At 40.6% G+C, this 26,458-nt stretch overlaps 1 pseudogene; it reads left to right on the forward strand.

Annotated features, from left to right (window-relative positions):
- The first annotated feature begins 24,670 nt into the window (after positions 1-24,670).
- Positions 24,671-25,802, forward strand: LOC101604876 (annotated as a pseudogene).
- The last annotated feature ends 656 nt before the right edge of the window (positions 25,803-26,458 follow it).

Consider the following 26,458-nt stretch of genomic DNA (forward strand, 5'->3'; position numbering starts at 1 on the left):
TATTAGTAGTAACTAAGACAATTTTTTTATTAATGTTTTCAATGATTATAAAAAATATCCCATGGCAATACCCTCCCCCCCTTTCCCCTTTGAAATTCCATTCTCCATCATATCTCCTCCCCTTCTCAATCAGTCTGTCTTTTATTTTGACGTCATGATCTTTTCCGCCTCTTATGATGGTCTTGTGCAGGTATTGTCAGGAACTGTGAGGTCACGGATATCCAGGCCATTCTATGTAAGACAAGCTTTGTTACTATCTTGAGGCAGGCTGGCCTAGAAGTCAGGTCAGCTGCCTCCTTTTAAGTAACAGGACATTACATTTTTTTTAAAATACCTGACAAATTATAAGTTACCTCTTCAGAGGGAATTCTGTTTTTTATTTTTATTTATTTAATTTTTTCATGTGAGAGAGAGAATGGGCATGCCAGGGCCTCCGGCCACTGCCAATAAACTTCAGATGCATGCACCACCTTGTTCATTTGGCTTATGTGGGTCCTGGGGAATCAAACCTGGGTCCTTTGGCTTTGCAGGCAAGCACCTTAACCACCAAGCCAGCTCTTTAGCCCTAATTTTTTTTTGGGGGGGGTTTCAAGGTACTGTCTCACTCTAGCCCAGGCTGATCTGGAATTCACTATGTAGTCTCAGACTGACCTCAAACTCACGGAATCCTCCTAGCTCTGCCTCCTGAATGCTGGGATTAAGAGTGTGCATCACCACACCCAGCAAAACTGATTTTTTAATCAGGTGTTTTGTCCCAGCAAAGAGAAAGGTTAACGAACACAAAGTCCAAGTAGTGGAGAAAAATAAACATCTCAGAAATTAAGCATAAATTCTCTCCAAGTCATATTTCACTGAATATACCTCACAAAATACAGAAAATGTAATCGGCCAACTATTCAATAGAAATTTCTATTGAACATGAGCAGCCTAATTGAGAATCATGTACCTCAGGTTAGGACAAGCTTTTTTTTTTTTTTTTTCTTTAAACCCCTAATTATTTTGGACCCTGCAACCATGTTACTTATAACCACTCTACTGTTCCACTGTAAGACAAGAGCAGTCAAAGCAACACAGAAATAAAAAAGCATATTGAATTCCAATTATTAAAAACCTGAGGTGAGTTCAATCTGAATTTCAACACATCAAAGGTTCTATATAGGCAGACAACACTCCAGAGGAAAACTGGCTCAGTCAGGTGATTCCTACATATGCACACAATGTAGTTCAAAGCCTTATTCAAAGTCAATGAAGACAATGATATACAGAAGCCTGATTGGATATAGTCAGCACTTGAGTACATGATCATGTGTTAGCAGCCTGGAGCCTGACTGGTGGGAGGTTTAGCTGCTTGATTACAATTTGCTTATAATATACATTATTATTATAAGGTAAGATATACAGAAGCCACTTTGGAGCAATTTAGCTATCAAGTATGGAGAGACTTGGACCAAAGTTAATATATAACAACTAAAATGATGGACCATTAAATTTTATTTTTTTTTATTTTTTATTTTTTTTGGTTTTTTTCAAGGTAGGGTCTCACTCTAGCCCAGGCTGTATGTAGTCTCAGAGTGGCCTCCAACTCTCCGCGATCCTCCTACCTCTGCCTCCCAAATGCTGGGATTAAAGGCGTGTGCCACCACGCCTAGCTTGAATTCTATTTTCATGTGTCACAAAATATAATTTTTTTCACCAATCATTAACAAACCAAGAACCTGATTCAATAACAAAATCAGGTTGAGACAGCTTATTGGTTAAGGCATTTGCACAAGGTGGCACGTGCTTATAGAGATCGTTTGCAATGGCTGCATCTTTCTCTCAAAATAATTTTCAAAAAAAAAAAACTCAGGCGAGAGACCTCATTTAGTCTGTCACCATGATCAACCTAACAGACAATTTCTCATCATTGATGGTGCCTGAATATCCAAATCTCATAAAACTTACCCCCCCCCCAAATAATTTCTCTATGCTTTCTTAGAAGACAAACCTTGTTATTGCCCTTCTGGGGAGTGAAGAGACTAAATATCTTACTTTTTTGCCATAACCGGAAAAACATGCAATTTAAAGGTATACAGGGGCTGAAAGGTTGTCTCAACGATTAAAGGCACTTGCTTACAAAGCCTATGGCCTTTGTTCGATTCCCGAGTCCCTGCATAAAGCCAGATTCACAAAGTGGTGTGTGCATCTAGAATTTGTTTGCAGCGACTGCTGGGCCCATCGTCATTTTTTTTTTCTCTCCACCCATTTGCAAATAAAAAGTATTTTTAAATTAAGTTTAAAGGTATACAGAACGCAGCGTGCAAGGTTTCAGAAAAAAATGAAGAAGGGAATAACATCAGAGGTCTCTTTAAGGCTAAGGCTGTCAAAACAAAGGCCCTAAGAACCGGGTTCTCTTCCAAAGCTGTTCTGGTGCAGATTCCAGTTCGGAGAAGGCTACTATTCTAAAGCAAAGAGCTGCAGACTCGAGGGGGAGAGGGTTCTGAGCTCGGAAACCCCAGGGCCTGCAAGCAGCTGGCACAAGGTACCTACCATCTACCCTCCCGGCTGGCGCTCCTGCTCCAAGCAAGCCCAGGGCGCGACAGTAAAGGCCACCTCTCCATCTCCTCCCAGGCGCTGCGCTGTGACATCGTGATGCCCTTTTCAGCACAGAGCGCAAAGACAAGCAATCAGGTGAAGCCTCAAAGTGTAAAAAAAAAAAAAACAACGAAAAAAAAAAAAAAAAAAACCCACCTCGTTTCTAACCACCCACCCGCACCATCACTCAGCCTGTCTCGTGGAGCAGTATGGACCACGCGATTCTCAGGGAACGTTACAGCCAGAATCTTGGGAATTCTGTTGTTTTTAATAATCCTCCATGTAAGTTGACGTACAACAACAATACGCTGTCTCAACATGATTTTGTTATGAATCAGGTTCTTGGCTTGTAAATAATTGGTGAAAAAATATTTTGTGACACATGAAAATAGAATTCAAGCTAGGCGTGGTGGCACACGCCTTTAATCCCACCATTTGGGAGGCAATGGTAGGAGGATCGCGGAGAGTTGGAGGCCACTTTGAGACTACATACAGCCTGGGCTAGAGTGAGACCCTACCTTGAAACGAACCAAAAAAAAAAAAAAAAATCAAATTTAATGGTCCATTATTTTAGTTGTTATAAATTAACTTTGGTCCAAGACCCTCCATAATGATAGCTAAGTTTGCTCCAAAGTGGCTTCTGTATATCTTACCTTATAATAATAATGTATACTGCTGGGCGTGGTGGCGCACGCCTTTAATCCCAGCACTCGGGAGGCCGAGGTAGGAGGATCGCCGAGAGTTCGAGGCCACCCTGAGACTACAGAGTGAATTCCAGGTCAGCCTGAGCCAGAGTGAGACCTTACCTCGAAAAACCAAAAATAAATAAATAAATAAATAAATAAAAATAATAATGTATATTATAAGCAATTTGTCATCAAGCAGCTAAACCTCCCACCAGTCAGGCTCCAGGCTGCTAACACATGATCATGTACTCAAGTGCTGACTATACCCAATCAGCCTTTATACAGCCTTAAATGACACCCAATAGCTCTCTATTATCAAGGTTAAATGTTATATATATGTTTCTGATAACTCTGCTAATATCTCATCTGTTTAGAAGCCATGTCAAATACTACTGTGCCATTTAATGAACAGTTCTGAAAGAAAATCTCAGCCAGCTCATCCTCAGATGGTCCTGAGATGGTCCAAGCCTGTCTACCTGAATTCCATCGACTTCCAAAAGAACCAGTGTACTGTGTGCTCACTTCTCATTAACTCCTTACTTTTATTCTTTCTACCCAATGTTCTCTTTCAAGACTATCTTCCTACATTCTGGGGTCCATTATAATAGTTCCCCTCTCTGGGAGAGACTCTCTAACTGCAACGTGTACCCACTTTGTGTCCCGTTCAGCAGGAAATAGTAAATGATCTGATGTCTTCATCCCGGTCCCGTAAAAGCAATTGAAATGTCTTCCCATGAGAGGAAAAAATAAGGGAAAATAAAATTAGGGTGACTGGACCATCACCATCACCAACACCCCACAACTACCAACCAGGGAAATGGGCCTTCATGCATTGCCACCGCAGCAAAACCCTCAAACTTTTTGGAAAGGGCTAAGGCTAGGCAACAAAATCAAAATTGGTAACAACCTTGCTTTCAGCCCTGGCTGGAACCCTGGTTTTACTATTGTTACTATTAAACCTCGGATGCTGCATAATCAAAAAATTTATCTCCTTTGTCAAGGAATGAATCAACACAGTAAACTCATGATGCTTAGGACACAGTACCATCCCTTCCATCACTGCCCTAATAAGGACCCGAGATTGGACCCTTTTAGAGTTACAAGCACAGTGGGGAATGAATAGCCCAAACCAAAGTAACACCACTACAGACTTTAATTATATTAAAATATTTATTTATTTATTTATTTATTTATTTATTTATTTATTTGAGAGCGACAGACACAGAGAAAAAGACAGATAGAGGGAGAGAGAGAATGGGTGCGCCAGGGCTTCCAGCTTCTGCAAACGAACTCCAGACGCGTGTGGCCCCTTGTGCATCTGGCTAATGTGGGACCTGGGGAACTGAGCCTCTAACCGGGGTCCTTAGGCTTCACAGGCTAGCGCTTAACCGCTAAGCCATCTCTCCAGCCCAGACTTCAATTATATTAATATGATTAAGTTTCTGTTGCCCTGCAGGGCCCAAATTACTGACACAGCATTTTGCAGTTACTGGGAAAAACAACCACATACTGCTCAGTACCCCAAATAATCCGTGTAACTGGCCAATCAAAAAGGAACAAGTAAATGTTATATGTTCCTGTGGTTCTTGTGACTATAGATAACTTTGTTTAACGTTTCTCAGCAGCAATGTAGCCAATCAGCTTGCAACATATATGCTCTTGCTAACTGTCAACCAATCATGTAACTGCTACATGGAAATTCCCCTTTTCCTTGTTTGAACCTAACATAAGCACCTCCCAGATGCCACTTAGGGATCTTGGACAGGCCCACTGCATTGGTAACATCTGGAGCCAGAGCTTAACCCAGAAATAACGCTCTTTGGTATTGCATATGTGTCTGAAACTCTTGGTGATCTTTGGGGACTCTGTGATCTGGGCATAACATTTGGGGGGTCGTCCAGGATCCCCAAGACCCCTGAGGTCCCCGTCGAGTTGAGCTGAACTTCTGGTGGGTAAGTGTCTATGCTTTGTCTTTCGTTCAGTCAGCATAGAAGCCAGCTCACCCTGTAATTCTGATTTTGCCCCCGTGGTCTGGCGGATGTGCTGGCCACCACCCTGCCTGGACAGTGGGTCCTGGGTGCCCCAGGCACACCTGGAGGGGATTTAATCCCCTTTTAACGGATTTGCAGAGATGAAGCGGGTTGCTGCCATGGCACAGCAAGAGGCAGTCCTCTCACTTTCTGTTTTGCCTCCAGCGGCCGGAAGGATTTTTTTCTTTGGTGCGTGTGTGTGTTCATTGTGCTTGTTAGTTGTGTCATGTTTGTGACTGTTTGTGACTAAAGAGATGAGAAGGACCCAGGTGACACCCTTTTCACTTCTAGAGAACCATTTCAAGGAAATCAAAGAGCTGGACATAGAAATTAAAAGGGAAAAGTTAAAAGCTGGGCATGGTGGTGCACACCTTTATTCCCAGCACTTGGGAGGCACTGGCAAGAGGATTGTCAAGAGTTCGAGGCTATCCTCAGACTACATAGTGAATTCCAGGTCAGCCTGGACCAGAGTGAGACCCTACATAGAAAAACCAAAATAATAATAATAATAATAAAAAGAAAAGTTAAATGTCTTTTGCAGGAACGAATGGCCGACCTTAAATGTTGGGCATCTCACGAAGGCACGTTCGACCTACTGGCCATTAGCCAGATATTTGTTCTACGTCAACTTCAACTTAAATGGAGGATTATTAATAACAGAATTCCCGAGATTCTGGCTGTAACTTGCCGTGAGAAACGCGTGGTCCATACTGCTCCACGTGACAGGCTGAATGATGGTGGGGGTGGGTGCTTAGAAACGAGGTTGTTTTTTTTTTTTTTTTTTTTTTTTCACTTTGACGCTTCACCTGATTGCTTGTCTTTGCGCTCTTCACTGAAGAGGGCATCGCGATGGCACAGCGCACCGCCTGGGAGGAGATGCAGAGGCGGCTTTTACTGTTGCGCCCTGGGCTTGCTTGGAGCAGGAGCGCCGGCGGGTTCCCGGAAGGGTAGATGGTCGGTGCGTTGTGCCAGCTGTTTCAGGCCCTGGGATTTCCGAGCTCAGAACCCTCTCCCCGTCGAGTCTGCAGCTCTTTGCTTTAGAATAGTAGCCTTGTCCGAACTGGAATCTGCACCAGAACATCTTTGGAAGAGAACCTGGTTCTTAAGGCCCTTGTTTTGACAGCCTAAGCCTTAAAGAGACCTAGGAGACTAGTGTCCTCTGATGTTATACCTTTCTTCATTTTTTTCTGAAACCTTGCACGCTGCGTTCTGTATACCTTTAAAGTTAATTTAAAAATACTTGTTATTTGCAAAGGGGTGGAGAGAAAAAAAAATGACCATGGGCCCAGCAGTCGCTGCAAACGAATTCTAGATGCACGCACCACTTTGTGAATCTGGCTTTATGCAGGGACTCTGGAATCGAACCCAGGCCGACAGGCTTTGTAAGCAAGGGCGTTTAATCGTTGAGACATCCTTTCAGCCCCTGTATACCTTTAAATTGCATGTTTTTCTGGTTATGGAAAAAGAGTAAGATATTTAGTCTCTCCACTCCCCAGAAGGGCAATAACAAGGTTTGTCTTCTAAGAAAGGATAGAGAAATTATTTGGGGGTGGGGTAAGTTTTATGACATTTGGATATACAGGCACCATCAATGATGAGAAATTGTCTGTTAGGTTGATCATGGTAACAGACTAAATGAGGCCTCTCGCCTGATTTTTTTTTTTTTGAAAATTATTTTGAGAGAAAGATGCAGCCATTGCAAATGAACTCTATACGCACGTGCCACCTTGTGCAAATGCCTTAACCAATAAGCTGTCTCAACCTGATTTTGTTTTGAATCAGGTCTTGGTTTGTAAATGATTGGTGAAAAAAATTATATTTTGTGACACGTGAAAATAGTGGTGGCACACGCCTTTAATCCCAGCATTTGGGAGGCAGAGGTAGGAGGATCGCGGAGAGTTGGAGGCTACTCGGAGACTACATACAGCCTGGACTAGAGTGAGACCCTACCTTGAAAAGAACGAAAAAAAAAAAAAAAGAAAATCAAATTGAATGGTCCATCATTTTAGTTGTTATAAATTAACTTTGGTCCAAGTCTCTCCATACTTGATAGCTAAGTTTGCTCCAAAGTGGCTTCCGTATATCTTACCTTATAATAATAATGTATATTATAAGCAAATTGTAATCAAGCAGCTAAACCTCCCACCAGTCAGGCTCCAGGCTGCTAACACATGATCATGTACTCAAGTGCTGACTATATCCAATCAGGCTTCTGTATATCATTGTCTTCATTGACTTTGAATAAGGCTTTGAACTACATTGTGTGCATATGTAGGAATCACCTGACTGAGCCAGTTTTCCTCTGGAGTGTTGTCTGCCTATATAGAACCTTTGATGTGTTGAAATTCAGATTGAACTCACCTCAGGTTTTTAATAATTGGAATTCAATATGCTTTTTTATTTCTGTGTTGCTTTGACTGCTCTTGTCTTACAGTGGAACAGTAGAGTGGTTATAAGTAACATGGTTGCTGGGTCCAAAATAATTAGGGGTTTAAAGAAAAAAAAAAAAGCTTGTCCTAACCTGAGGTACATGATTCTCAATTAGGCTGCTCATGTTCAATAGAAATTTCTATTGAATAGTTGGCCGATTACATTTTCTGTATTTTGTGAGGTATATTCAGTGAAATATGACTTGGAGAGAATTTATGCTTAATTTCTGAGATGTTTATTTTTCTCCACTACTTGGACTTTGTGTTCGTTAACCTTTCTCTTTGCCTGGACAAAACACCTGATTAAAATATCAGTTTTGCTGGGTGTGGTGATGCACACTCTTAATCCCAGCATTCAGGAGGCAGAGGTAGGAGGATTCCGTGAGTTTGAGGTCAGTCTGAGACTACATAGTGAATTCCAGATCAGCCTGGGCTAGAGTGAGACACTACCTTGAAACCCCCCCCAAAAAAAGAATTAGGGCTAAAGAGCTGGCTTGGTGGTTAAGGTGCTTGCCTGCAAAGCCAAAGGACCCAGGTTTGATTCCCCAGGACCCACATAAGCCAAATGAACAAGGTGGTGCATGCATCTGAAGTTTATTGCCAGTGGCCGGAGGCCCTGGCATGCCCATTCTCTCTCTCACATGAAAAAATTAAATAAATAAAAATAAAAAACAGAATTCCCTCTGAAGAGGTAACTTATAATTTGTCAGGTATTTTAAAAAAAAATGTAATGTCCTGTTACTTAAAAGGAGGCAGCTGACCTGACTTCTAGGCCAGCCTGCCTCAAGATAGTAACAAAGCTTGTCTTACATAGAATGGCCTGGATATCCGTGACCTCACAGTTCCTGACAATACCTGCACAAGACCATCATAAGAGGCGGAAAAGATCATGACGTCAAAATAAAAGACAGACTGATTGAGAAGGGGAGGAGTGCTATAGCTGGATCATATGGTAGATCAATCTTTAGCTGTTTTAGGAACCTCCACACTGATTTCCACAATGGCTGGACCAGATTGCATTCCCACCAGCAGTGCAGAAGGGTTCCTTTTTTTCCACATAACCGCCAACATTTATGATCATTTGTTTTCATGATGGTGGCCAATCTGACAGGAGTGTGATGGTATCTCAATGTAGTTTTAATCTGTATTTCCCTGATGGCTAGTGATGTAGAACATTTTTTTAATACTTATAAGTCATTCGTATTTCTTCCTTTGAGAATGCTCTATTTAGCTCTGTAGCCCATTTTTTGATTGCCATGTTTTATTCCTTATTATTTAACTTTTTGAAAAAATTTTTTCATTTATTTATTTATTTGAGAGCTACAGACACAGAGAGAAAGACAGATAGAGAGAGAGAGAGAGGGAATAGGCTTGCCAGGGCTTCCAGCCCTGCAAAGGAACTCCAGATGCGTGCGCCCCCTTGTGCATCTGGCTAACGTGGGACCTGGGGAAGCAAGCCTCGAACCGGGTTCCTTAGGCTTCACAGGCAAGCGGTTAACCGCTAAGCCATCTCTCCAGCCCTATTTAACTTTTCGAGTTCTTTGTATATCTTAGATATTTATCCTCTGTCAGATATATAGCTGGCAAAGATTTTTTCTCATTCTGTAGGTTGCCTCTTTGCTTTTTTCACTGTGTCCTTTGCAGAGCATAATCTTTGTAATTTCATGAGGTCCCAGTGATTAATCTGTGGTTTTATTGCATGAGCAATTGGGGTTGTATTCAGAAAATTTTTGCCAAGCCAATATGTTGCAGGGTTTCCCCTACTTTTTTCTCTAGCAGTTTCACAGTTTCAGGTCTGATGTTAAGGTCTTTACTCCATTTGGACTTAATTCTTGTGCATGGCAAGAGAGAAGAATCTATTTTCATCCTTCTGCAGATATATATCCAGTGTTCCCAACACCATTTGCTGAAGAGGCTGTCTTTTCTCCAATGGGTATTTTGGGCATTTTTATCGAATATCAGGTGGCTATAGCTACTTGGGCTTACATCTGGGTCCTCTATTCTGTTCCAATGATCTACATGGCGGTTTTTATGCCAGTACCATGCTGTTGTTGTTACTATGGCTCTGTAGTATAGGTTATAATCAGGTATCGTGATACCACCAGCCTTATTTTTGTTGCTTAGTATTATTTTAGATATTCGAGGTTTTTTGTGATCCCAAATGAATTTTTGGATTGTTTTTTCTATTTCCATGAAGAATGCTACATCTCACATTTTTAATATCTAACATTTATAAATATAGGCCCTACATGTTACCAGTCTTGAAAACAATACTAATTATTTTATAAATTAATTAATTTAACCTAGAAATTGTTAGAAAATGACAAATATAATGGTATAAAGTTATAGTACTTGTGTTTGAAAACATCTTTGATTAGTTCAGATACCTGTGTGGGTACCAATGATCCAGAGAACTCTGGAAAAAGACCATGGAGCTTGAAATTAGCTTTGTCAGATGAGGACCATTGTTTGAGCATGAGGCTGTACCTTAAAGTAGGATATATGTCTTAAGAGTTAATTTTGTTATAAGCACTGGACTTAAGATGCCAAAAATGAGATAGTGACGTTACCTACGTTAGAGTAGAATCTGGTCTCTTCTGAGACAAAAAAGCTAGCTAAATATTAACATAACCCTTGACAAATCTTTTTGAAAGAAGAAACATCACTTGACAACCAATGATTTTGGCTTAAACTTGATAGCTATTGATTTCATGTACCACCGAATTTTTATTAACTTAAAACAATTTTATGTTTTACCGTGACTTAACTTTGATAAAGCTTAAGCAAGCTATCCCAACATATTTGAGCCTAAAAATTAGTTTTTTGTTTCTTAAAAGTTTGTAAACAGTTAAAAAATCTCTAACTTTAGGCATGGTGTTTAGGTTTAACCGGAAATTTTTTTTTTTTACATCCACACACCTTTATTTACATACTTTAACATTCTGATCTAAGTACCACTCAAAAAGCATTTAATGAGCATTTGATGCCCCAACATTGAAAAATTTCCTTCCCAGTTTCTTTAATCAATTCATCTCACCACATAATAACCATCTTTCTTATAAGGCTATTAAGAAAAATTACACCAAATTGATTAATCCTTTTACTCATAACAAGAAAGTAGACTAAAGACAATTTTATGTCATTAATACCAATAACACACTTGATAATGTTTTTATTAGGAGTAATTAAGAAAATTTTGTTTTTAAATTTTTTTAAAATTTTTTATTTATTTATTTGAGAGTGACAGACACAGACAGAAAGACAGATAGAGGGAGTGAGAGAGAATGAGCTTACCAGGGCTTCCAGCCACTGCAAACGAACTGCAGATGCGTGCGCCCCCTTGTGCATCTGGCTAACATGGGACTTGGGGAACCGAGTCACGAAACAGGGTCCTTCGGCTTCACAGGCAAGCGCTTAACCACTAAGCCATCTCTCCAGCCCCTAAGACAATTTTTTTATTAATGTTTTCCATGATTATAAAAAATATTCCACGGCAATACCTCCCCCTTTCCTCTTTGAAATTCCATTCTCCATCATATCTCCTCCCCTTCTCAATCAGTCTGTCTATTATTTTGACGTCATGATCTTTTCCTCCTCTTATGATGGTCTTGTGCAGGTAGTGTCAGGAACTGTGAGGTCATGGATATCCAGGCCATTCCGTGTTAAGAGAAGCTTTGTTACTATCTTGAGGCAGGCTGGCCTAGAAGTCAGGTCAGCTGCCTCCTTTTAAGTAACAGAACATTACAATTTTTTTTAAATACCTGACAAATTAAAAGGTACCTCTTCAGAAGGAATTCTGTTGTTTTTAATAATCCTCCATGTAAGTTGAAGTTGATATAGAACAAATATCTGGCTAATGGCCAGTAGGTCTAAAGTGCCTTCAGTCAGATGCCCAACTTGAAAGGTCGGCCATTCGTTTCTGCAAAAGACATTTAAATTTTCATTATTACTATTATTATTATTTTTTTTTTTCTAGGTAGGGTCTCACTCTGGTCCAGGCTGACCTGGAATTCACTATGTAGTCTGAGGGTAGCCTCGAACTCCTGGCAATCCTCTTGCCAGTGCCTCCCAACTGTTGGGAATAAAGGTGTGCACCACCACGCCCAGCTTTTAACTTTTCCTTTTTAATTTCTATTTCCAGGTCTTTGATTTCCTTGAAATGGTTCTCTAGAAGAGAAAAGGGTGTCACCTGCGCCCGTCTCTTCTCTATAGTCACAAACATTCACAAACACGACACAACTAACAAGCACAACGAACACACACACACACACAAAAGAAAAAATCCTCCTGGCCGCTGGAGGCAAAACTGAAAGAGAGAGGACTGCCTCTTGCTGTGCCATGGCAGCAACCCGCTTCATCTCTGCAAATCCGTTAAAAGGGGATTAAATGCCCTCCAGGTGGGCCTGGGGCACCCAGGACCCACTGCCCAGGCAGGGTGGTGGCCAGCACATTGGCCAGACCACTGGGGCAAAATCAGAATTACAGGGTGAGCTGGCTTCTATGCTGACTAAAAGAAAGACAAAACAGGGACACTTGCCCACCAGCAGTTCAGCTCAACTCGATGGGGACCTCAGGGGCTATGGAGTTCCTGGAGAAGCCCCCAAATGTTATGCCCAGATCACAGAGTCCCCAAAGACCACCAAGAGAGTCAGACACATATGCAACACCAAACAGCTTTATTTCTGGCTTAAGCTCGGGCTCCAGATGTCACCAATGCAGTGGGCCTGTAAAAGATCCCTGAATGGCATCTGGAAGGAGCTTATATTAGGTTCAAACAAAGAAAAGGGGAATTTCCATGTAGCAGTTACATGATTGGTTGACATTTAGCAAGAGCATATATGTTGCAAGCTGATTGGTTACATTGTAGATGAGAAACATTAAGCAAACTTCTCTATAGTCACAAGAGCCACAGGAATGTACAACATTTACTTGTACCTTTTTGATTGGCCAGTTAAAGGGATTATTTGGGGTACTGAGCAGTTTGTGGTTGTTTTCCGCAGAAACTGCAAAATGCTGTGTCAGTAATTTGGGCCGTGCAGGGCAACAGAACCTTAATCATATTAATATAATTAAAGTCTGTCATGGTGTTACTTTGGTTTGGGCTATTCATTCCTCACTCTGCTTGTAACTTAAGAGGGTCCAATCTCAGGTCCTTATTAGCAGAGAGATGGAAGGAATGGTACTGTGTCCTAAGCATCTTGAGGTATACTGTGTTGATTCTTTCCTGACAAAGGAGATTAATTTTTTGATTATGCAGCATCCGAGGTTTAATAGTAACAATAGTAAAACCAGGGTTCCAGCCAGGGCTGAAAGCAAGGTTGTTACCAATTTTGATTTTGGTGCCTGGCCTTAGCCCTTTCCAAAGAAGTTTGAGGGTCTTGGGGAGGTGGCAATGCCTGAAGACCCATTACCTGGTTGGTAGATGTAGGGTGTTGGGGATGGTGATGGTCCAGTCACCCTAATTTTATTTTCCCTTATTTTTTCCTCTCATGAGAAGACATTCCATTTGCTTGTAGGGGACTGGGATGAAGATATTACATCATTTACTATTTCCTGCTGAACGGGACTCAAAGTGGGGACATGTTGCAGTGAGAGTCTCTCCCAGAGAGGGGAACTATTATAATGGACCCCAGAATGTGGGAAGATACTATTGGAAGAGAACATTGGGTAGAAAGAATAAAAGTAAGGAGTTAATGAGAAGTGAGCACACACTACACTGGTCCTTTTGGAAGTCGATGGAATTCAGGTAGACAGTCTTGGATCATCTCAGGACCATCTGAGGATGAGCTGGCTGAGATTTTCTTTCAGAACTGTTCATTAAATAGAACAGTAGTATTTGACATGGCTTCTAAACAGATGAGATTTTAGGAGAGTTATCAGAAACATGTGTAACATTTAACCTTGATAATAGAGAGCTATTGGGTATCATTAAAGGCCGTATAAATATATTATTTTGGTCTCAGAATTTATTTATATATTCTAGATTTGAAAATAACGCTTTTGAAATCTACACTTGTTTTTATTTATTATAGAATTAGAACTATGGGGAAAAGATGTCTTAATGTATGTTGTTTTTTCCCCTCTTGGAAAGCTCTTGTTGTATTACTTAGCAGTCCATTTATATATTTAGAGTAGTTTTTATGTTTGGTTATACATTTCTCTCTGAGTATTTATGACCATGCAGATAGCCAAAAGTTAATTAGGGATTAATTTTGGAGGTTATTAATGGCTCTCTAAAAAGACGTTAGGGCCCCAGGAGTAGCCCTATAGCTTACCGTGTTTGCTGTCTCTCAGGATGACTCAGGGCCGTGCTGCAAAAGTAATTTCCCTGCTTTGGGAAGTCAGGAGGACTGATTGCTCCTCAAATGTGATTCTCATCTATCAGACTGTACGCCAATTTTGTTTGGGTCTCCATATCCTCCCTGCTCAGGAAAACAGGTGACTTACCAGGGGTCCAGTGTACAAGTGCCCCGTCATCTCCAGTGGCCTCATGACCTGGGAGCACAGGCCAAAATATTGGCACATTTTTCTCCGATGATTCCAATTGGCTTTGGCTTCCATGTAGGTGACTAACATACTTAAAAGGAAAGGTACACCAGCTTGAATGTATGTACATATAGAGCACATTTGATTACTGAAGTGGATTTAGTTAAAGAATGGCACAAGGGCTTCTAAGATCACTTTGTCTAATTTTTAAACTTTTTGTTGTACTGGGGCAGCATAAGCCATATATCTAAGGTATAGAAAGTAGGCACATCTCACATTTTTTAAAAATGTTTTTATTAGTTTTCTATTCAGCAAATACAGGCAGTTTGGTACCATTATTAAGCTCATCTGTGACCAACCCCCTCTCCAACGGCCCCACCTTATTGATGTATATGTGTCGTGCATTGTGGAGTTAGCCTACAGTTATTGGTACAATAAATGTCCTTACATATCATGACCCAACATATGGCTCTGATATACTTTCTGCTCCCTCTTCCGCAAAATTTCCCCAAGCTATGTTGGGTTCAGTTTTGGTCTGCTTCAGTGATGAGGTGTTGGGGGCCTCTGAGGCTCTGGCTCTCTGATTTGGTAGCAGTTGATTTGTCTCTGTGTTGGTCTCCTTCCCCCTTGTGCTGCTATCTGGTTCATCAGGAAAAGAGCGCCTTTGCTTGTTTTGCCTATTTTCCTTAGTTTCAGTTGTGGCCCTTTTGAGATATGATGGGGATGCTCTCTTCTTAGGATCTGCAACTATCTGAAAAAGAAAAGCAGAATCTCCAACGGAGAGTAAGTCACCACCAAGACAAAAGACATAACCTTTACATTTATAAAAAATTTTTTAAATTTTTATTAACCTTTTCCATGATTATAAAAAAAAAAAATCCCATGGTAATTCCCTCCCTCCCCATCCAGGACTTTCCCCCTTGAAATTCCATTCTCCATCATATTACCACCCCATCACAATCAATGTACTTACATATATACAATATCAACCTATTAAGTACCCTCCTCCCTTACTTCCTCTTCCCTTTATGTCTCCTTTTTAACTTACTGGCCTCTGCTACTAAGTATTTTCATTCTCATGCAGAAGCAAATCGTCTGTAGGTAGTATCAACATATGAAAGAGAACATGTGGTGCTTGGCTTTCTGGGCCTGGGTTACCTCACTTAATATAATCCTTTACAGGTCCATCCATTTTTCTGCAAATTTCATAACTTCATTTTCTTTACCGCTGAGGAGAACTCCATTGTATAAATGTGCCACATCTTCATTATCCACTCATCTGTTGAGGGACATCTAGGCTGGTTCCATTTCCCAGCTATTATAAATTCAGCAGAAATAAATATGGTTGAGCACGTACTTGTAAGGAAATGAGATGAGTCCTTTGGATATATGCCCAGGAGTGGTATAGCTGGGTCATATGGTAGATCAATCTTTAGCTGTTTTAGGAACCTCCACACTGATTTCCACAATGGCTGGACCAGATTGCATTCCCACCAGCAGTGTAGAAGGGTTCCTTTTTTTCCACATAACCGCCAACATTTATGATCATTTGTTTTCATGATGGTGGCCAATCCGACAGGAGTGTGATGGTATCTCAATGTAGTTTTAATCTGCATTTCCCTGATGGCTAGTGACGTACAACATTTTTTAGATACTTATATGTCATTCATATTTCTTCCTTTGACAATGTTCTATTTAGCTCCGTAGCCCATTTTTTGATTGCCTTGTTTGATTTCTTATTATTTAACCTTTAAAAAAAATTTTTTTATTTATTTCTTTAATTGAGAGTGACAGACACAGAGAGAAAGACAGATAGAGGAAGAGAGAGAGAGAATGGCCGCGCCAGGGCTTCCACCTCTGCAAAGGAACTCCAGAAGCGTGCGCCCCCTTGTGCATCTGGCTAACGTGGGACCTGGGGAACCAAGCCTCGAACCGGGGTCCTAAGGCTTCACAGGCAAACTGTTAACCGCTAAGCCATCTCTCCAGCCCTATTTAACTTTTCGAGTTCTTTGTATATCTTAGATATTTTTCCTCTGTCAGATATATAGCTGGCAAAGATTTTTTCTCATTCTGTACGTTGCCTCTTTGCTTTTTTCACTGTGTCCTTTGCAGAGCAAAATCTTTGTAATTTCATGAGGTCCCAGTGATTAATCTATGGTTTTATTGCCTGAGCAATTGGGGTTGTATTCAGAAAGTCTTTGCCAAGACCAATATGTTGCAGGGTTTCCCCTACTTTTTCCTCTAGCAGTTTCACAGTTTCCGGTCTGATGTTACGGTCTTTAATCCATTTGGACTTAATTCTTGTGCATGGCGAGAGAGAAGAATCTATTTTCATCCTGCTACAGATATATATCCAGTTTTCCCAACTCCATTTGCTGAGGACGTTGTCTTTTCTCCAATGAGTATTTTGGGCATTTTTATCGAATATCAGGTGGCTATAGCTACTTGGGCTTACATGTGGGTCCTCTATTTTGTTCCAATGATCTACATGTCGGTGTTTATGCCAGTACCATGCTGTTGTTGTTACTATGGCTCTGTAGTATAGGTTATAATCAGGTATGGTGATACCACCAGCCTTATTTTTGTTCCTTAGTTTTATTTTCGATATTCAAGGTTTTTTGTGATTCCAAATGAATTTTTGGATTGTTTTGTCTATTTCCATGAAGAATGCTACATCTCACATTTTTAATATATAACATTTATAAATATAGGCAGAACCTGTTACCAGTCTTGAAAACAATGCTAATTTATTTATAAATTAATTAATTTAACCTAGAAAGTGTTAGAAAAGGACCAATAAAGCAGTATAAAGTTATAGCACTTGTGTTTGAAAACATCTTTGATTAGTTCAGATACCTGTGTGGGTACCAATTACCCAGAGAACATTGGAAACAGAACCATGGAGCTTGAAATTAGTTTTGTCAGATGAGGACCATTGTTTGAACATGAGGCTGTACCCTAAAGTAGGAAATATGTCTTAAGAGTTAATTTTGTTATAAGCACTGGACTTAAGATGCCAAAAATGATACAGTGACGTTACTTACGATAGAGTAGAATCTGGTCTCTTCTGAGACAAAAAAGCTAGCTAAAAATTAACATTACCCTTGACAAATCTTTTTGAAAGAAGAAACATCACTTGACAACCAATGATTTTGGCTTATACTTGATAGCTATTGATTTCATGTACCACCGAATTTTTATTAACATAAAACAATTTTACGTTTTACCGTGACTTAACTTTGATAAAGCTTAAGCAAGCTATCCCAACATATTTGAGCCTGAAAATTACTTTTTTGTTTCTTAAAAGTTTGTAAACAGTTGAAAAATCTCTAACTTTAGGCATGGTGTTTAGCTTTAACCGGAAAATTTTTTTTTTTTTTTTACATCCGCACACCTTTATTTACATACTTTAACATTCTGATCTAAGTACCACTCAAAAAGCATTTAATGAGCATTCTGTGTCCCAACATTGAAAAATTCCTTCCCTTTTCCTTCAATCAATTCTTCTCACCCCATAATAACCATTTTTCTTATAAGGCTATTAAGAAAAATTACACCAAATTGGTTAATCCTATTACTTATAACAAGAAAGTAGTCTAAAGGTGATTTTATGTCATTAATACCAATAATACACTCGATAATGATTTTATTAGGAGTAACTAAGACAATTTTTTTATTAATGTTTTCCATGATTATAAAAAATATCCCATGGCAATATCTCCCCCTTTCCCCTTTGAAATTCCATTCTCCATCATATCTCCTCCCCTTCTCAATCAGTCTGTCTTTTATTTTGACGTCATGATCTTTTCCTCCTCTTATGATGGTCGTGTGCAGGTAGTGTTAGGAACTGTGAGGTCACGGATATCCAGGCAATTCTGTGTTAAGAGAAGCTTTGTTACTATCTTGAGGCAGGCTGGCCTAGAAGTCAGGTCAGCTGCCTCCTTTTAAGTAACAGGACATTACATTTTTTTTTAAATACCTGACAAATTATAAGTTACCTCTTTAGAGGGAATTCTGTTGTTTTAAATAATCCTCCAAGTTGAAGTTGATATAGAACAAATATCTGGCTAATGGCCAGTAGGTCGAACGTGCCTTCAGTCAGATGCCCAACATTAAAGGTCGGCCATTCGTTCCTGCAAAAGACATTTAACTTTTCATTATTATTATTATTATATATTTTTTTGTTTTTGTTTTTTCTACGTAGGGTCTCACTCTGGTCCAGGCTGACCTGGAATTCACTATGTAGTCTGAGGGTAGCCTCGAACTCGTGACAATCCTCTTACCAAGTGCTGGGAATAAAGGTGTGCACCACCACGCCCAGCTTTTAACTTTTCCTTTTTAATTTCTATGTCCAGCTCTTTGATTTCCTTGAAATGGTTCTCTAGAAGAGAAAAGGGTGTCACCTGGGTCCTTCTCATCTCTTTAGTCACAAACAGTCACAAACACGACACAACTAATAAGCACAGTGAACACACACACACACACACAAAAGAAAAAAATCCTCCTGGCCGCTGAAGCAAAACTGAAAGTGAGAGGACTGCCTCTTGCTGTGCCATGGCAGCAACCTGCTTCATCTCTGCAAATCCGTTAAAAGGGGATTAAATCCCCTACAGGGGCCCTGGGGTACCCAGGACCCACTGTCCAGGCAGGGTGGTGGCCAGCACATCCGCCAGACCATGGGGGCAAAATCAGAATTACAGGGTGAGCTGGCTTCTATGCTGACTGAAAGAAAGACAAAACATAGACACTTACCCACCAGCAGTTCAGTTCAACTCGACGGGGACCTCAGGGGTCTTGGGGATCCTGTACAACCCCCCAAATGTTATGCCCAGATCACAGAGTCCCCAAAGACCACCAAGAGTTTCAGACACATATGCAACAGCAAAGAGCTTTATTTCTGGCTTAAGCTTGGGCTCCAGATGTTACCAATGCAGTGGGCCTGTCCAATATCCCTAAATGGCATCTGGGAGGAGCTTATGTTAGGTTCAAACAAAGAAAAGGGGAATTTCCATGTAGCAGTTACATGATTGGTTGACATTTAGCAAGAGCATATACATTGCAAGCTGATTGGTTACATTGTAGCTGGGAGCCGTTAAGCAAACTTCTCTATAGTCCCAAAAGCTACAGGAATGTACAGCATTTACTTGTTCCTTTTTGATTGGCCAGTTACAGGGATTATTTGGGGTACTGAACAGTTTGTGGTTGTTTTTCCCAGTAACTGCAAAATGCTGTGTCAGTAATTTGGGCCCTGCAGGGAAACAGAAACTTAGACATATTAATATAATTAAAGTCTGTCATGTGTTATTTGGTTTCTGCTCTACACCAGTAGAGCTGCCTGAAGGTTGTGAATTGCGCTCTAGGGATACAGCTTTCATGAGTCATTACTTATGCTGGAGTAAGCTCTCTGGTGATTCAGCTGGCTTTGAGTCACCCATGTTCCTGTAAGTAGTTCCTCACCCATAATCCTATAAGTAGTAATTCCAGTGAACTCAGTGGTTCACCAAGTTCGACTTTGGTGCATTTGTACTTTGGTTTGTTTCATTTGTGCCCTATCTGGGATGAATAATTCTGTTTACAACTCCCCAGAAAAAATTCATGTAACACCTGTTTTGTTAATAATTTCTGGCACTACCAACATAACATTTAAGCATATTTTTTTTATTTTTTTATGTTTATTTATTTATTTGAGAGCAATAGACAGAGAGAAAGAAGCAGTTAGAGAGAGAGAGAGAGAGAGAATGGACGCGCCAGGGCCTCCAGCCACTGCAAACGAATTCCAGATGCGTGCGCCCCCTTGTGCATCTGGCTAATGTGGGACCTGGGGAACCTAGCCTCAAACCTGGTTCCTTAGGCTTCACAGGCAAGTGCTTAACCGCTAAGCCATCTCTTCAGCCCACATTTAAGCATATTTCAAAGTGAAAAAGGAAGTATTCCATTTTTCTTGTTAACATATAATGTTCTTAATGTGTATATGTTGAATAAATTTGCTCCATAAAAATGTTTATTCATGGAGCTGGAGAGATGGCTCAGCGGTTAAGTGCTTGCTTGTAAAGCCTAAGGACCCCGGCTTAAGGCTTGATTCCCCAGTACCCACTTAAGCCAGATGCATAAGGTGGTACATACATTTGGAGTTTGTTTGCAGTGGCTGAAGGCCCTGGTGCACCCATTATCTTTCTGTCTCTTTCCTTCTCTGTCACTCTCAATTAAATAAATAAATAAAAACAAATAAATAAATCTTTTTTCATATCTTAAACTTGTTTGATTTTATTCATTGATTTTACTTTTGTATGTGTGTGTTTTTATGTGTATGGATACATGTGTTGGCAGTCATGTGCAATTATCATCTTAAAGTAGCCCATAAGATAGAATATTTTCAGAAATAAAGATGGACTTTTTTATAATGTAAAAGCATTAATTCATCAGGAACTTGTAGGATTCATAAATACATATGATGGCTGGAGTTATAACTCAGTTGTAGAGTGTTTTTCTCTCATTCATGAGGCCTTAGGTTCAAGCCCCAGTATATCAAAATAAGAAGGAGAAGAAAAGAAGGGGCTCTGAAATGGCTCAGCAGTTAAAGAGTGCTTGGTACATTAAGCATGAGGATCTCAGTTCTATCCCCAGCATCCACATAAAAAGCCAAATGTGTCCACACATTCCTGCTACCCAAGTGCTGAAGGGGCCTGAGGCAGGAGACTTGCTGGGGCTTGCTGATACCCTCTCTCTCTCTCTCTCTCTCACTCTTTTTCTCTCCTCACAAGTAAATACTTTTTTTTTAACAAAAGTTTTTAAAAGGGGAACTTAGAATCTATACAGAGACCTATGGCAGTTAAACATCATGCCCAAGGTTTTTAGATTCACTAAAGAAAAATATAACCTTTCATTAAAAATGTAGAGAATGTTAATATAAATAACAAATTTATGCCTTTCAGAACTGGGGAAACAAGATGAAAATAACTCAAAACTAAGGAAACACTATAGATTTGCTAAATGTAATAGAAGAGGAAATGCAACCCCCTAAGCCAAATTGTGTTTTTGGAAAGTTGAACAAAATTGAAAAATCTTTATCTTAAATGATGAAAAGAATAAAGGGAAGCTATAAATTACTACATTCTATTGTTACTAGGAAATGATATGAACAAGTATATGCCACTAAATTAAAAGAAAAACAAACCTTGAGATGAAAAATCCCAAGAAGAAAATAAATAACAAACCCAGGTGCAAGTACTGGAAAATTGAAACAGATGTACGACAACTAAAGAGAAGGAAAAAAGAATACAATATCTAAACCTATTAACAGATCAAAGTCATGCCTAAGACACCTGCACTGGCAAACTCTACTAAATATTAAATAAAAATCAACAGTAATCACTGAAACGCATGGAAAAACAGGTACAAGAGAAAGAAACATGAATTTTCTCTATGAGGCCAGTATCACCTTGGCAAAAAAGCTAGGCAAGTCCACCTGAAGTAATGGTTCCATTTCCATCAGTATCCTTTATGTATATAAATGCCACCATTCTCAACAAAAAATAACTATAAAACAGATTCCAAAGGTGCAATAAAAGCATTACACATTACAAATGAGTGGAATTAATCCCAAGAATACATGGCTAACACCTCACATTAATATGAGGGATAAAACTCCAAAGTGTCATCTTAATTTAAACATAAGCAGCAATTGACAAAAGCCTTTCAAGATTAAAATAAAAGCAAAGAAAATGTTAGGCAACTGGAAATAGATAGAACTCTCAAAATGATGGAGCATTATTTCTGGAAGAACACACTTCTCAACATTAATGTAAAAAGACAGGTCTTTCTTCTACAATTAGTCACAAGAAAAAGATGTCTAACTTTACCACTGTTACTTAACACTCTGATACGATAGCTACATTATGTAAGCTGAACAAAATAATGATGATATCCACATTGGAAAAGTAAAAGTGAAAATCAGGCTGGAGAGATAGCTTAGTGATTAAGGCATTAATCTGCAAAACCAAAGGATCCAGGTTTGATTCCCCAGTAAGCACATAAAGCCAGATGCAGAAGGTGTTGTACGCATTTGGAGTTCATTTGCAGTGGCTGAAGTCCCTGGCATGACCATTCTTCCCCCCACCTCTCTCTCAAATAAATAAAATATACTAATATATATGAAAAAGCAAAAATCTATGGGCCTATAATCCTAGCTATTCAGCAAGGTAAGAAGGAGGATTACAAGTTTAGGGCCAACCTGGCCAACGAACTAAGACCCTGTCTCAAAATAAAAAGAAAAGCCTGGCATGCCTTTTATCCCAGTACTCAGGAGGCAGAGACAGGAAAATTGTCATGAGTTGGAAGCCACCCTGAGACTACATAGTGAATCAGGTCAGCTTAGACTACAGTGAAACCCTATCTTGAAAAAATAAAGTAAGAAGATGGCTGGGAATGTAGCTCAGTATTGAAGCATATATCTAGCATGTGGGAAGTCCTCAGCTCAATCCGTATTACTGCAAGCATACAAACAAAAAAAATCTCTGGGGCTGGAGAGATGGCTTAGTGGTTAAGTGCTTGCCTATGAAGCCTAAGGACCCCGGTTCGAGGCTCAATTCCCCAAGACCCATGTTAGCCAGATGCATAAGGGGGTGCACGCATCTGGAGTTCATTTGTAGTGGCTGGAAGCCCTGGCGCGCCCATTCTGTCTTTCTCTCTCTATCTGCCTCTTTCTCTCTGTCACTCTCAAATAAATAAATAAAAATGAACAAAAATTAAAAAAAAAACTCTGCATATATTCAGGAGGTATGGACATTTTTATGGTAAATGTAATGAAGTTTACCAAAAAGCTTTCATATGTAATGGAATCCACATTATAGAGTACAAGTTCAAAATAAAATTCTGTAAACTAGTTATATGACAGTGAAATTAAAGCATTTCTATGCATAACACCATCAATAAGAATAAAATAGGAAGGCTGAGTGCTTTTCTGTGCAAATTGCAAAATGCTACAGAAAGCAATTTAAGAGGGTATATATAATAGAAAAGAAGAAAACTTGTGTTCATGTATTAAATTATCATTTAGATGTCAGCACAATCCAAAATGTTTTACACATTCAGTATAATAATCCCTATCAAAATCTTAGCACCCTTTTATATGGTAATGAAAAGGCACTGTAGACTGAATGTCCCCCAATAGACTCAAGTGTTTTTATTTAAAAGCTTGTGGTCACTCTAGCTCAGGCTGACCTGGAATTTACTATGTAATCTCAGGGTGGCCTTGAACTCACAGCAATCCTCCTTCCTCTGCCTCCCAGTTGCTTGATTAAAGGTGTGCGCCATTACACCCAGCTTATAATTTTTAGCTTTCTTTATTAACACTTCCATAATTATAGACAATAAATCATGATAATTTCCTGCCCTTTCCCACTTTCCCCTTCACAAATCCACTCTCTATCATATCCCCTCTCCCTGTCCATTACTCTCCCTTTTATTTTGATGTCATTATCTTTTCCTCCTATGATGATGGTCCTATGTAGATAGTAAGAGGCATTGTGAGGTCATGGATATCTAGGTGATTTTGTGTCTAGAAAAATTCATTGTAAGGCGCCCTTTCCTACCTTTGGCTCTTACATTATTTCCACCACCTCTTCTACGATGAACTCTGAGCCTTGGATGGTGTGATAGAGATGTTTCCGTGCTGAGTTCTCCTCTGTCACTTCTTCTCAGCACTATGGTACCTTTTGAGTCATCCCAGTGGCCACTGCCATCTGAAAAGAGAAGCTTCTCTAGCCAAAAATGATAGTAGCATTAATATATGGGTATGAAAATTAACAGAAGTACATACTGGGCAGTTTGGTGAGCATAGTATATGCATTTAGCGAGACAATAGCAGGCTTTAAACTTACTCTAGGGCTCATGATGTTCTCCATTACAGGCTTTTGACTAGGTTTTTAGTACGAGGCATGTATTCCTTCCTGTTGAGTGGGCTTCCAGTCCAATTAGAGATTGGTTGGTTTTCCTCATAACAGACATACCACTATTGCACCTATTAGCTCATTTGGCCTGGCTGGCCATACTTAAAGATTTACAGTGTCTACTGTTGATTAGCTCCATTGATGACATCTCTCCCCCATAGGGCTGGATGCAGCATAGTGTGTCAGCTGGTCTACAAGGAGGAGATTTTCAGCTCAGCTCTAGCTTGATTTCACAATGACCTTACAGCCCAAGCATGTGGAGTCATTAGCAACAGGGTCTTGCATCTATTTCTGATGGGAAACCAAGAGCCTTGGCAATGGCCAATGTTTTGAGGGCATCAGGGACTTCCCTGGCCAACAACTCACTGCAAGATATCCCATCCCGGGGCGCAGCCCTGGCCCTGGGAGCGCCGGGCCCTGGGAGCGCCGGGGCGGAGCGGGCCGCCAGCGAGGAGCTGCCAAACGGGGCCGCGGGGTTGAGCAGCGCCTCGGCGGGGCTGCGGGGTCTTTTATGATGAGAACTTCGGGGGTACTTCCCTCTCTGAGTAATTGATAGTCTGGGCGGTGAGGAGATGGTGGAAAGTGTTAAAACCTTTCTCCAGGACCTTGGCAGGGGAATCAAAGACTCCATCTGGGGCATTTGCACCACCTCAAAGCTAGATGCCCGAATCCAGCAAAAAAGAGAGAAGAGCAGCATCGAAGAAGGGCAAGTAGTGTCCTGGCACAGAGGAGAGCCCAGAGCATAGAGCGAAAACAAGAGAGTGAGCCACGCATTGTTAGTCGAATTTTCCAGTGTTGTGCTTGGAATGGTGGAGTATTCTGGTTCAGTCTCCTCTTGTTTTACCGAGTGTTTATTCCTGCGCTTCAGTCAGTAACAGCCCAGATCATTGGTGACTCATCGCTCCATGGAGATGTCTGGTCGTGGCTGGAATTCTTTCTCACCTCCATTTTCAGTGTTCTTTGGGTGCTCCCCCTGTTTGTGCTTAGCAAAGTTGTGAATGCCATTTGGTTTCAGGATATAGCTGACCTGGCATTTGAGGTATCAGGGAGGAAGCCTCATCCATTCCCCAGTGTCAGCAAAATAATTGTTGACATGCTCTTCAACCTTCTGCTACAGGCTCTTTTCCTTATCCAGGGGATGTTTGTGAGTCTCTTCCCCATCCATCTCGTTGGCCAGCTGGTTAGTCTGCTGCATATGTCACTTCTTTACTCACTGTACTGCTTTGAGTGTCGTTGGTTCAATAAAGGAATTGAAATGCACCAGGGATTGTCAAACATAGAAAGGAATTGGCCTTATTACTTTGAATTTGGCTTGCCCTTGGCGTTCCTCACAGCAATGCAGTCCTCCTACATCATCAGTGGCTGCCTCTTCTCTGTCCTGTTTCCTTTATTCATCATCAGCGCCAATGAAGCAAAGACTCCTGGGAAAGCATACCTTTTCCAGCTGTGCCTCTCCTCCTTGGTGGTCTTCTTAAGCAACAGACTATCCCACAAGACAGTCTACCTGCAGTCAGCCCTAAGCAGCTCAACCTCCACAGAGAAGCTCCCCTCACCGCGTCCATCTCCTGCCAAACTGAAGGCTGCTGTAGGCCGCTGAGTTTCCTGCTGTCCAAAGGAGATGGTGGGATTGGATGGAGGCTGTGGCAGCTCTTTTTCCTGTTCTTCCCTACCAGGGAAGGTGGGACCCACTGCCAAGGGCCTCTGCATATCCCCTTCTCCTTGAGGAATTGGAATCTTTGTCTCTGGTGCACATAAGGGAGTATCGTCCTGACACCAGTATGTGGAGTTTTACCACCACCGTGAGTCTGAAAAGACCACAGGTTTTCCAGTTTTTTTCTAGCATTTACCAGCCCCTGTGCCTGGACAGATTTGAATACTTGGTTTTTCTCCCTGTGCCATTACCCTTCCACCTATCTTTGCTGCCTTCCAGCACCCTCGGATGAATGGGTTTTGTAATCCCAACTGTTGTATTTTGTGAATTTGTTGTTATTGTTTTTCTGTGAAGCACATACATTGGATGTGGGTATCTCAGTTACTCCTGCTGACTCCCTTACTAGCCATCACTGTCTTGTTTCTTGTAACTCAAGTTAGGTTTTGGTCTCTTGCTCTATTGCAAAAAGAAAAAGAGAGAGAGAGAGAGAGAGAGAGAGAGAGAGAGAGAGAGCCTGAAGAGATGGGACAGGACAGACCTCACAGCCAGATTGGCTGGCTGCTGAGGAATAATTTTCTTTCTTCCCCTTGAAGGGGAAAAAGCTTTTTTTCACTGGTACATTTAAAATTCCCCAGCTAGGGAATATACCAATTCT

Source organism: Jaculus jaculus, chromosome X (genome assembly GCF_020740685.1).
Source record: "Jaculus jaculus isolate mJacJac1 chromosome X, mJacJac1.mat.Y.cur, whole genome shotgun sequence".
NCBI classification, from domain to species: Eukaryota; Metazoa; Chordata; class Mammalia; order Rodentia; family Dipodidae; genus Jaculus; species Jaculus jaculus.